Genomic DNA, 11,574 nt, shown 5'->3' with positions numbered 1-11,574 from the left:
CACTTAATGTTGCTGTGTACCCTCGAGTGGGAACTGACCCATAGCTGACCCTCCAGCAGGTTTTCAGAGTCACACAGGAGGAGATTGCCCATCCTTCTCCCACGGAGCAGCATTTGATTACCTTTTCAATCTCTATACCCGACAGATCATCCAAGGGGCTGGGATTTATGAGGAGGAAGGTGGCATCAGGATTGGAGGAAGACTCACCAACAATCTGTGTTATGTATGTGACTCAATCTTGCTTGCTGAAACTGAGAAGGACCTGAGGCACTTGCTGCAGAAGGTCAAGGACTACAGCCTTCAATATGGATTGAAGCTCAACATCAAGAAAACAAAGATTCTGACATCCAGGCCAATTGGCAGCATCATGATAGACGGAGAAGAGATTGAGTTTGTTAATAGCTTCAGCTTGTTTGGCTCCACAAACAACACTCTTGGTACCAGCAACCAGGAGATCAAAAGATGAATTGCATTGGGAAAATCTGCTGTCAGGGACCTCTCCAGATCACTGAAGAGCAATGGTGTCAGTCTAGATACTAAGGTGCATCTGGTCCAGACTATGGTCTTCACAACTACTTGTTTTGCATCAGGAAGCTAGACAATGACTGAGGATGATAGAAGAAGAACCGATGCCTTTGAGCTGCGGTGCTGGGGAAGAGAATTGAATATACCATGAACTGCTAAGAGAACAAACAAGTCCCATCTGGAGAGGGTGAAACCAGACTACTCCTTGAAAGCAAAGATTTTGAAGCTCCGTCTGACATACTTGGGGCACATGGCCAGGAAGGACCAGTCCTCAGAGAGGGATATCATGCTTGGGAGGATGGAGGGACAGTGCAAGAGAGGAAGACCCTGGATGAGATGAATTGACTCAGTGACTGGTGTCATGGGGGTAGGTGTTTCAGAGACAATGAAATTGGCTCCAGATAGGGCAGGGTTCAGAGCTGTTGTACACAGGGTCACTATAAGTTTCAGGTACTTGATGGCACATAACAACAAAAACATCAACAACCACTCCCCTTGTGTTGACAGTACAAAGCCTTACCACAAAGCCACAGAGCGCCCTGTATATTTGATAGACTACAGTATATTGTAAACACATCTTTGCATTGGGAAACCAGAACTTGCCTTACTATTTGAGTTAATGTGGTGGTCAGGAGCTGAACTTGAACTCTCTGAGGTGTGCACACCTGAAGGAGTCTACTAGGGCTGCTGTAACAAATGCCATAAACGAATCTTATTGTCTTATAAAACCAGAACTGCATTGTCCCACAGAGCTGGAGGCTAGGAGTCCAAATCAATGTGTCAGCTCTTTTCAAAGGCTCCTAGGGAAGAGACTTCTGAGTCTGGAAGCTTCTAGTAGCCCCAGGCGCTTCTTGGCTTGCAGCTGTGCATCACTTTCATCTCTGCGTCTGTCTTCACTTGGACCTCCTCCCTCGTCTGTCTCCGAGTCTCTTCTCTTCTTTCATAGGACACCAGTCAGATTGAATCAGGACCCAGCCTGCTCTATATGGCCTCATGTTAACTGACACCATCTTCAAAGACCCTCTTTCCAAACAAGCGCATAGTTAGAGCAAGGATACCAGGAGTTAGGGCTACAGCCGGTCATTGGGAAAGACATGGTTCAATCCATTGCAGCTGTTACGAAGGTTAAGACCTGTCAACAGAGCATTAACCCAAATGAGTGGCTCCTTGTAACATAGGGATGGGGAGTGTTGGAATGGCTTTCCACTAGGATTTACTCTAGGACTCACACCTGGTCCCAGAGGAAACTTGTTCAAGAGACTCTACTAACCTGCCCATTAACAAATGAATGGATAGAAGAACAATGGTATGCTCACACTATGGTATCCTATGCAGCACTGAAAAAGAAGGAACTTGTACAACATTACACAATATGAGTGACCCTGGAGGACTAAGTAAAGTATCTCAGTCACAAAAGAACAAATACTGCATAACACCACAGTTATAAAACAGGATTGACATGGGAGGTTGGGGGAAATTAGAAAGAGAGGGGATGGATAATGAATACTGTGTTGAAACAGATGGAGGAAAGACCTGTTTAAAAGGAATAAGTGAGGGGGGGAGGGGGAAGGGGTTTGTGCGGGGAGAAGGGTGCAACAATGAATGAATGGAATTCCAAAATCTCTGTAGATGTTCATTGAAATGAAAAATAAACAAACTAAATTAATAATAAAAAAAGGAATAAGTGATTAGGCATTGTTTGTATGAAAATAGTCCAGAATAAGAGATGCTTTGCAAAGTGGACTGGAGGAGGGGTGGGAGGAGAGGGGGTAAATTGTGCAACAATGAATGATTTTTTTTAAGTGAACAGGGAGATGTAGGGAGGGAAAAGTAGGGGGACGGGAAGACCCTGTGAACCAGGTGGATGGGGGTTGTCCCAGGCCTGCTGGTGTCTCTGACTTCTCCTTTTCCCTTCCCTGAACCAGGGAAGGAAATCCTTCCTCCCTCTTGGGGACTGTTGAGTGTTTCCTCAAATTCCTGCTCACCGCTCCTCAGAGACCCAAATGAATTAAAGATGTAATTAAATTAGGAACCGTTCATTATTTGGAGGCTGGGATCTCTGGCAGGTGGGATGTGGAGGAGGGGAGGCAAGGCCACCTTCCTGCTGGTTCCACAGATTTTTCTCTTTTGGAGTGTGTTTGACTGAGCTGGGGTCCTAGGAGAGAGAGCTGGGCGTATCTCCACCTCCCTATATGCAGCGGGACCCTCCCTGCGATCTCAGGAAGCTTCATGTCTCTGGACAACCTAGTATAAGACTCTTCCCTTCTCAGGCTCAGTTTTCTTGTCTGCAAAAGGAAATAAAGTGGCAGAAAGGGGAGCAAAGATTCTATTGAATGCTCTTGAGAGTTCCTTCAGAGGTAGGTTTCCGTCCAGATGTCTCTGAACCCTGAGACAATCTCTTTGCTGAGATAGTAAACTGTACACCCTCTTTGTAGATCCATGAGTGCAAATGGTATCATTCAGCTGCTGACTAATGTCTGTCTGTACTCACTCAATGGAATGGAATAAAGGTCTGGTGCTCTGCTTTTGTAAAATGATGGCGGAGAAACCCCATGGAGGGCAGGGCTGTTTTGTAACACACAAGGTCACTATGAGTTGGAATCAACTTGATGACAGTGGGCTTGATTTGGTTTTGAGTAGCCATTCCAAGGATATTTCATTAGGCATTTCGGCATTTCTCTGACTCAACTCACCCAGAGGAAGGAGAAAGAAGCTAAGCACATGGGTATAACAGGCTCTGTTAGCTTCTGGGGCTACTGAGCTGGGTTATCCTACTTTCTGCCATCCAGGAACTCCCAGTCCAGTGAGGGAGACAAGAAAGCTAGGCTCAGGGGGAGGAAGGAGAGGTGGGGGGAGGAAGGTACACCAGGCAGGGGGAACAGCACATGCAAAGGCCCAGGGGTGCAGGAGAACGGAGGAGAGAGGAAGGTGTAAATGCAGCTTTGGGGGCAGGTGTGTGCAGGGAACTAGACTCCTCAGCTTTGTCTGTGACGGGAAAGGGCGGGGGGTGGGGCGGGGGTTAGTGCTCCTCCGAGCTCCCAGAGGAAAACAAAATTTTCGAAGCTGTCATAAATGTGATGGAGCTGTTAGGAGTACATGAAACAGCCTCATACCCTGGGAAACGGAAGTCACGGCTCTGTTTGTTCTGTGACAGTGTGAAAACTCACAACCTTTTCATCAAGATGGGTAAAAAACATGGAAGAAAGAGGAGTGTTTGGTTCACCTCGGCTGAGGACACTTCTCGGAACTCGCCCAGTTTCCGCCCTCCGGCCTGGATCCAATTGTGCATGTCCACGCTTGCCTGGCTTTGCAGAAGCTGAGACATGACATCTCCCCCCACCCCACCCCCCACCCCCTCTCCCTCTTTGGTTCCTCAATTTGTCAGCCATGATAGCTGGCAGTGTTTCTTTTGGCCACCGTGGTTATTTAAAAATGATGTCAAAGAAGAAACGTCTCTCTCCCTGAGAATCTCTTGCTGGGAATGCATCCCTCACAATCTCTGTCCTCCTCTTTCTGCTTTCCTGCCCACTGGGCCCTTTTCCTCGATATCCACTGAACTCCTGGAAAGGGTAGAGCAGGAATTGCCAACCATGTGGGCCTGGAGAAAGGAGCTGGAGATTCAGCACCATGGACAGCAACACAGTGCAGACATGGTGGGAGGCTAGTTCTCTGAGTCCTGCCGGCTTGGCTGTGAGGTTGGGGTGCAGGAGCCGGGCTGTGGGCCTAATGAAGGAGCGGGAACTCCCTGAGTGCACAGGGATGACTTTTAAAGCAAAATATTCTCTTTCCTTTGTTTCCAGGGACCCTGATTTCCATTCCTTTCTCCCTCTAATACTCTCTCTCTCTCTCTCTCTTTCCATCTCTTCTTTGGGTTCAGACTTTGGATTTCTCTTCTTCTATTCTCCACTTTCTCGCCCAGACCCTGGTCTGCTTGATCCTGTGTTCTCAGCCTCATGACCCCAGACCCTCTCTCCTTCTCTGGCTTGGCTCATCTTCCCACTGTGTGACCTTGGACAAGTGTCACCCCTCCCACCTGATCTCCAGGCAGAAAGGGGCAGCTTGGACCTCATTATTGCTGAGCCTGGAGCCAAACTCTGAGATCAGCTTCTGGTAGCCAAGACCCTGGTGGGTGAGCTGTGGGCAGAGGCAGAGGTGAGAGACAGAGCCTGGGGGACAGGAGGGCGAGGAGGAGGGGCTCTGGTGGGCTGTGGGTTGGGGAGCAGAGGAGAGGGCTGGAGGGAGACGCAGAGGCGAGCTGGACCAGAACAGAAGAACCCCTTAGCCTGTATATTTAGCTCATCGAGGTATATAAACAGAAACCTGGAGCTGACTCAACACTCCCCCCGAAGTGTGAGTCATCGCTGCTGCTGCTGTTGCTGCTAAAGTTAGGCTCCAATCCCAGGCTCCTCTCCTCAGCCTCTCCATTCTCTCCCTTTTCGCCTTATCTTCTGCCTGCCTTTCCCCTCTCCTCCCGGATCTCTTTCCTAAATCTCCATTCTCATCAATGCTCTCTTCCCGGATCTGGTTGACTCTCTTTCCCTCTTGTTTTTGCCATCTTCCCTCCTCCCCACCCCGTTCCCTCTCTAACACCGACCGAGTACATCTGTCTGTCTGTCTCTCTTCCTTGGTGCTCTTGTCTGTGTGAGTGTGAACTTCATAACAATATGCATGTGTCTGCGTGTACCTGAGTGAGAGTGAGCTGTGAACCTATCTGTGAGGCTGTGCTTCCTTGCAGCCATGTCTGTTGGGGTGTTATGTGTGAGTGTGTGGTGGTACTTGTGGGTCTGTTTGAGTGCGTGTTTCTGTGTGTGCACACTTGGAAATGTGAGGATGTGTGCTGGCATCTGTGTGGCGTTTCCCCCTCTAACACGGGGACCAGCTCAGTGTCCTGGCAGTGAATACTCTGGGTTAAGCTGCTGAGAAACGCCCTGAGTTTGCTTTGCAGATCTGGGGTGCTGGAGGATCCCCAAGCCTCTGAGGACGGGGAGTGGGTGGTCAGGCTCTAGGTAGGCTGGCCCTGGCTGAACTTCAAAGGAGTGCATGGACACAAGCTTAGCCTGTGGGGCCCTGCCACTTCTGCTGTGTGACCTTGGAGTGGTATCTTGGCCTCACTAGTTGTTGCTATTTGTTTTTCTGTCAGAGGAACAGGAAGACACTGCCCACTCTTCCAGGCTAGGAGGTTGTTGTTGTTGATCATGGAGGTGATTTAGACTCATCGGGACCCCCTGTGACGAGTACAGCTGCCTCGTAGGGTTTCCTGCCGTAATCTCTATGGAAACAGTTCCCCTGGACGTTCTTCCACAGAATCACTGAGTGCATTCTGATTGCCAACCTTTCAGGTAGCAGTGAGTGCTTAACCACTGCACCACCAAGGCTTTTTTTTTCATTGGGGAATTCATGGATGTGGACGTGCAGGTGGATGGGTGGTGAAGCCACCTAGTCACCAGGACACCCTGAGCCCTCTGGGGGTGTGTGTGTGTCTGTACTTTTTTGCCTCTTTGGGGTTCCTGCTACATACTGGAACAGTAGGTTTATAATTTATACTGACTCAAACATGACTGGAGGTTGGGCCCCCTCTCACTGGAAGAGACTCCTCATCTTACCCACAATGATCACCCCCACCTTTGAGTCTCCCCAACAGCCTCTCAGATCTTTGCTAATGATGCATTCATTCCTGGCCCCTTCCGCTGCTGATGAGCCTGCTCAGAGTACACCAGCCATGGCCCAGTCCATGTCCCTTTCCTCAAAGCAGGGATTCCTACAAAGTTTCATGAAAGTGAACGTGTATGCGTGCACGTATGAAAGTGTGTGTGTGTGTGAATATGAAAGTGTGAGTGTGTGTGCATGGTGGGAATGGTGTGAAAGATGAGAGAGGGTGGGAGGGGTGAGACAGGACCCTGACAGCTAGAGAGAGCTGGGCTCTGCTCGTCTGGATGGAACAGCGGCTGGACCGTAGTGGGCAGGTGGTCCCACAGGTGGGAAGTTATTTTCATCAGGTACCAAGGAGCCAGGATTGGGTGAAGACTCCTGAGCCTCTGGCCCACCCCCAAGGCTGTAGTCCACATAGCAGCTGGGGTGACCGTTTGAGAGTTTGAGCAAAATCACATGTCTGACCACCTCCTGTAAAATGACAATCCCCAAAACAACTATGAGATATCATCTCACCCCAATAAGAATAGCAAATTTTAACAGAACAACAAACAACAAATGCTGGCGAGGTTGTGGAGAAACTGGAACCCTTATTCACTCTTGGTGGGAGTGTAAAATGGTGCAACCACTATGGAAGGCTATATGGCACTTTCTCAAAAAGTTGCAAATAGAAATACCATTTGACCCAGCAATTTCACTACTGGGAATATACCCCAAAGAGACCATAACTACCACCCAAGCAGATATATGCACACCCATGTTTATCGCGGCTTTATTCACAGTAGCAGAGTTGGAAACAACCTAACTGCCCATCAACAAATGAATGGATAGAGAAGCTGTGGTATATTCACACAGTGGAATACTACACTGCATTGAAAAATAAGGAACTCATGAAATATTATTCAAAATGGGTGACCCTGGAGGACATTATGCTGAGTGAAATATCTCAGTCACAAAAGGACAAATACTGCATAGTGCCACTGTTGTAAAATGGGACTGACATCGGGGTGGGGGGAAGAGACTGAGAAAGACGGGATAAATTATGTTTACTGCATTGAAACAGATGAAGGAGATGACTGTTTAAAAGGAATATATGGTTAGGTATTGTTATAACAGGAGTCCAGAATAAAGGCTGCATAGTGGAATGGACTTGGGGAGAGGGATTGTATAACAATGAAAGAATTTTTCTTTTACTTTTCAAAGAGAAGAGCAAACTTGGGGAGGGAGGTTGGGCAGGAAGAAAACTGCGATAATGAATGAATAGAAATTAAAAGTCTCTGTAGGCTTTCATTAAAATTAATAATAGTAATAGTAGTAATAATAAAAATAAAGAATGACAATCCCCTTACTGTCACTCTCCCATTTCCTTCCTTCTTTATTTTTTTTCCTTAAGTTGAGCATCATCCAGCATCATATACATGTTACCTGTTTAGCTTGTGTATCTCCTTGTGGGCTCTAGGAGAACGGGGATTTTACATCGTTCCTTGCTGTCCTCCCAGGGCCTAGAACTGTGCCTGACCTGCAAGGAGGCTCATGGTGGAGGTACTGGAAGACAAAGCTCCCTCACACCCTCCCATGTGGTAACCATCATCTGCTGAAACATTCATCCAACAGACCCTCCACACCCACTCCTGGTCTGTAGACACAGATCCCTCTAGCAGGGCCCTCAGTCCTGAAGAACAAGGCAGAGAAGTAGGTCACTGGATCAGGGAGGCACTAGGGAAGAACCCACCGCCTGGCGTGAGTCTGGAGGAGGTGACCACCGAGCTGACCTTGATGGGTGTAGAGGCACTCTCTAGGTGAAACATTTGATTACGGTCTTTTCTCCTCCCAGGAATCTGTGGGTCGTACAAAAGGTCAACACACTCAACTGCTAACCCAGAAGGTGGAGGTTTGAGTCCTCCCAGAACTTCCTTGGAAGATCTACTTCTGAAAAAAACATCAACCATTGAAAGTTCTTTGCAATACAACTCTACTCAGACCCACGTGGTGTCAGTGAGTCAGTCAACTCCATGGCAACTGGCTGTGAAGTGGTTAAGACCGGGGCAGGGCTGGAGTGATTCTCGAGCCTGATGTGGGTACAGAGGTGGTCTAAGAACTGAGGGCTGCACTGAATGGGCCTTCCCAAGGGTCTGGTCTTAATAAAGATGCAAACTTTAAAGGAAGATGTGAAATCACTGTATGGACTGGCCATGGTATCCACTCCCAGAAGGCTGAGCCTCAACCACAACCACACAACAGTGTTTACTGCAGCGTCATTTACAATCTCCAGGAGGTGAAACAATCCAAGCACTCGTCATCAGCTGCACGGACAAACCAATTGCACCCTAATATTGATGAACCTTCAGTATTGATGAGCTCTGAAAACATTGTGTGGTTGTTATGTGCTGTGGAGTTGGAACTGACTCGTAGCTGACCCTCCAGTGGGTCGTCAGAGGCATGAGAGGAGATTGTCTGACTCCTAGCTGACCTTCCAGTGGGTTTTCGGAGGCAAGGGAGGAGATCGTCTGTCTTTCTCTTGAGAAGCAACTGGTAGATTCAAACCATGTGTCTTTGGGTTGGCAGCACACTCCCTACCCACTACACCACCAAAGCTCCCTTCTGAAAACGCTGCTGTTGTTAGTTGCTGTCGAGTTGAGCATGACCCATAACAACCTATGAACAACAGACCTGAATCCTGTCCTATCCCATGCCCCCGTTATCATCTCCGACTCACTTTGGAACCCACTGCCGCAGTCACTATGGGTTGAGGGTCTTCCTCTCTTTCATTGTCCTTTCCAAGCAGGATGTCCCTTTCTTTTTTTAAAATAATTTTTAAAAATTTTATTATTTTTGTGTGTGTGCACCATCAAATCTAATCTGACTGGCCCAGGAGGAGATCACCCTCTTTCTCCAGCAGAGCATCTGGTGGATTTGAACCACACGCCTCTGGGATTGCAGTGCAGCTTCTTGCCACTAGGCCACCAGAGCTCCCTAAGGATGCTCCTTTCTAAGAAATAGCCTCTCCCAGTAACATGCCCGAAGTGTGAGAGCTGAAGACTCGCCACCGTTGCCTTCTGAAATCATCACGCCAAATCAAATAAGTCAGAGTCGAAAAGACGTGTAATGCATGATCCCATTTTTATGAAATACTTAAACTAGGCAAATGCATAGAGATAAACATTTATTAGTGGACTACCAGGGGAAGGAGTGGGGAGAATAAGAAATTATTACTTAAGGAGACCTAGGTTTCTGTTTGGAGCAATGAAAAGTACTTGAAAGTGAACAATAGTGATAGTTGCGCAAGATGGCAAATGTCATTAACGTCAGTGAGCTGTACACTAGAAAATGACTAATATGTTACAGGTTTCACTATATGTATTTAGCAGTTACTTGCTGTGCGTCAGAGATCTGGATGGTAACTAAGGATGACAGAAGAAGAATTGGACCTTTGAGTTGTGGCGCTGGAGACAAGTCTTGAACATACCATGGACCACCAGGAGAACAAACAGATCTGTCTTGGAGAGGATGAAACCAGGTTGTTCCTTGGGGGCTAGGATTCTGAGACCCCCATCTTACATACTTTGGGCATGTGGCCAGGAGGGACCAGTCCTTGAGAAGGACGTCATACTTGGAAGGGTGGAGGGACAGTGCAGGAGCGGAAGACCCTGGATGAGATGACTGACACGGTAACTGGGGTGATGGGATAAGGTATGTCAGAGTCAGTGAGACTGGCTCAGGACAGGGTAGGGTTCAGAGCTCTTGTACATAGGGTCACTATGAGTTGCAGGTGACTCGATGGCACATAACAACAACAACAACATTTTGCCACAATTTAAAACAACAACAACAAACCAACATCACAAAATAAAATTAACAAAGCTTCAAATAAAAGGATAGTGGAACTGAGGGTGAGATTCTGGGGGCTTAGGGGCTGCCCTCCTTGCCCATCCTGAGTGGCCACAGGGTGACCTCCCACCCACACAGCCCTCCATCACCCCTCCCTGATGGTGACATGGAAGTTGGATTCCTGGAGGCCCTACTGCCAGGGTGCCAGCCTTTGTCCAGTGAGGATGAAAGGAAGAGTCACCTGCTCTATTGTTCTTTCCCTGAGCAGCAGGAGAGGCAGAAAGAGAAAGACTGAGAGCGACTTAGACCCACAGAGCACAGAGGTAGGAAGTGTGAAATAGACACCTCCTTCCAACCCCCCACTGGTGATAGAGACACAGAGACAGAGCCACAGAGTGAGGGGACAGAGAGGGAGGTGGAGAGAGACACAGTGAGGCAAAGGCTCAGACGGGAGATCAGAGAAGGGGAAGACAGACAGGCAGCCAGTGAGGGGGATGGGCCAGGGACAAGGGGAACCAGGCCTGCACAGAGTCAGAAGGTCAGAAACAGGGGAGACAGCTGGGGCAGGGTGCTGACTCCCATCGTGCACCCCCTTTCTTCTCTCCTCTCTTTCACTTTCCCCCATTTCTATTACTCCTTCCCCCCATTTCTTTTGTTCATGCTTTCCCATCTCTTCCACTCACTGTCATTTCTGCCTCCTCCCCACCCCTAGCAGTGGGGTGATCTCGTCTCACCCCACTCCCTGTCCCCATCAGCTCTGCAGCCCTGGCCCTCATATTGCCATCCCAGGCTCCTCTAACACGGCCCCCAGTTACCTTAGGGTTTCTGTTTAGACAGCTGACCTGTCGCTCCCCACCTCCACCTCGCTGAGCTGGCATCAAAGCCTCGCCCCAGCCCCACAGGACTTGGTGTTGTTCTCCCAGTAAGCCTTCCTTCCTGACACCCCCAGGATTTTCTCCTGCCATTCCCTCTATCTGGGTCATTTGGGGTGACTGTCCTCCAATGCTCTCCCAGGAAAATTCTATCTGCTCAGCCCACCAGACTTGAAGGCCTTCAAATGTCAGCTTCTTTGACCCTTCTCCCCTCCACTGACCCCTGGCTGCCTCCCTGCCTGGCAGGGTTTCATTTGTCTTTGAAGACCCAACATCAGGCACCCAACATTTTCACATCATTTTTCTTAACCTCAGTTTCCTCATCAGTACAATGGGTCTGTTAATGACTGCCATGAGAGCTGGTGTCTGGCAGCCGATGGAGAGCGGCTTCTGCCTGCAGGTCCTGGGATGCTGCGATACAGAGGGGACCCTGAGCTGACAGTCCATCCCCATCCATGGGAGGGGGCTCTCGGATCTCTTACTGGGGTGGGGTCCTGACTCTTCCTTCCTGGATTAATTTTATCTGTCCTGTCAGGAAGCTTCTAGAGCATCCACAGCCTCTTCCGGCTGAGTCAGGGACCTCCCACTTCCACCTGGCAGAGACCTGAGGGTCCGGAGACCTGTCTCAGTCTGCCCGCCAAAGCGCCGGCCTCGCACTGGGAGAAAGATGCTTCTCTTGTTCTCTCTCTCTCTCTCTCTC

The sequence above is a fragment of the Elephantulus edwardii genome, unplaced genomic scaffold (assembly GCF_000299155.1).
Source record: "Elephantulus edwardii isolate Elephantulus edwardi_28Jun2011 unplaced genomic scaffold, EleEdw1.0 scaffold00086, whole genome shotgun sequence".
Taxonomy (NCBI): domain Eukaryota; kingdom Metazoa; phylum Chordata; class Mammalia; order Macroscelidea; family Macroscelididae; genus Elephantulus; species Elephantulus edwardii.
Note: the sequence above shows the minus strand (reverse complement) of the source record.